We start from the raw sequence: 2082 nt of genomic DNA, 5'->3' as shown, positions 1-2082 counted from the left end.
TCTCCAACCCCAAGTAGCACATGTAGTGTACTTCATCACCGGATCTATCAACCCCGGGAAGATCTGCTCGTGACTCCCAAGAGTGCTTCTCCTAATGTAAGTCCCTTGTTTTAGCGCCATGTTCTTGGTTCAGAAGCTTGTTTGTCTGAAGCTCTTTTAGTTCATTCCTAGCTATGACCGTAACACCTTGCTATTTTCTAGTTCATTGCTAACTTTAAGCGATTTAACATTTTGGTTTGCATTCCCTGCTCTGTAGATGTAGCCATCATAACTTCTATCTTGCTCGGTCGTTGTTACAAAAATTATAGGCTGCTACTATTTTGTTCATGCCAATATTGTTCTTCAAAAGCTGCTATCACTCTGCTATCTAGCTATGACCGTAAGTATTTAGTTTGGCATGCTATCACTCTGCTATCTAGCCTGTAGTGCAAATAAACTTGTCATACTACTAGACAATAATTTTGTGTGCCATCTTGTTCTTCAAAAGCTGCATCATTGACTTGTTTCTCTGACTTGGCATGACGCTCACATATGGAATGCTGAACATATTGGTTTGCATTCCCTCTTATACAAGTTCACAGGTGATCCCACTATATTCTGTGATCCGGTCCATCCTAAGCTCCAGCATTAACTATCCTCTATGTGTTGCTCATTGCAAGTTTATATCGCGAAACATCTTGATTTGCATCCCCTTCACTATAAGTTCGGAGTATTATTTAGTTCACGGCCAATTTGAAGTAATTGCACTTGGCACATGTTGGTTCACATTCCCTCCTCTTTAGCTTTTGCCATCGTAACTTCTATTTTTGGTTTACATTCCCTGCTCTGTAGATGTAGCCATCATAACTTCAACTTGCTCAGTCGTTGTTACAAAATTTATAGCCTCGCTACTATGTTGTTCATGTCAATTTTGTACTCCCTGAACATGTTGGTTTGCATGGGACTCGACAGTAGGTAAGTCTGCTGTTTCATTCTAACATGCTCTGTTATATTGGTTGTTGGTATGCGGCATGCACTCTTTGTTTGCTTATTGTGCGCATTACAATGATCTTGTTATAACGACGAAATGATGAGTTCCAAATTCTTTGGCAAACAATATTGCAGTTTCTTTGCGTTTCCATTGTTGCTTGTCTTAACTTGTAATGTCTTTGTTTCGGATATAGGTGCTGCATGGACAACTTAAAAGATTGCCGGATCGCTTCATTGTATTGCTAGGTTTAATTACCATTCAATTTCTCTCGGGTTCTGTAATATTTTTTCAAAGCCTTGCAGCTGATGTAATATTTAGTTAGTTTTTATAGTTCTTTCGCGCATTTTTTCTTTGGTGCTTGTGGTAAGTGAGGCTATCCGACAGAAATCAATGTTGCGTAGATATTCTCAGTATCTAAATCACGAATTCCCATCCCTTAAAGGGCCCAATTAAGCGAAATCACATCTGTGCCGGCTCGCAAAATCCTAAAGCGCCTATTACGCCGGCATATAAACAGCAACTAAACGGGTTGGCCCACTTACTTCTTGGGCCAGCCCACTTGATTTACGGTGGACCCCACACTCTAATTGGGCCGGCCCACTTGCTTTAAGGTGAACCCCACCCACTACTGGGCCGGCCCACTAACTAGTTGGGCCAGCCCAATTGCTTTATGGTGGACCCCACATACTAAATGGGCCGGCCCTTTAAGACGAAAGTGGGACCCACCGGTGTTTTGGCCCGGCCCACTATCTTGTTGGGCCGGCCCACTTGCTATATGGTGGACCCCACATACTAAACGGGCCGGCCCTTTAAGAGGAAAGTGGGACCCACTCGTGTTTTGGCCCGGCCCACTAGCGTGTTGGGCCGGCCCACTTGCTTTATGGTGGACCCCACATACTGAATGGACCGGCCCTTTAACAGGAAAGTGGGACCCACCTGTGTTTTTGGCCCGGCCCACTATCTTGTTGGGCCGGCCCACTTGCTATATGGTGGACCCCACATACTAAATGGGCCAGCCCTTTAACCGGAAAGTGGGACCCACCAGTGTTTTGGCCCGGCCCACTATCTTGTTGGGCCGGCCCACTTGCTATATGGTGGACCCCACATACTAA

Source organism: Lolium rigidum, chromosome 1 (assembly GCF_022539505.1).
Source record: "Lolium rigidum isolate FL_2022 chromosome 1, APGP_CSIRO_Lrig_0.1, whole genome shotgun sequence".
In the NCBI taxonomy this organism is placed as follows: Eukaryota; Viridiplantae; Streptophyta; class Magnoliopsida; order Poales; family Poaceae; genus Lolium; species Lolium rigidum.
The sequence above is the reverse complement of the archived record's forward strand: the minus strand, read 5'-3'. Positions refer to the sequence as shown.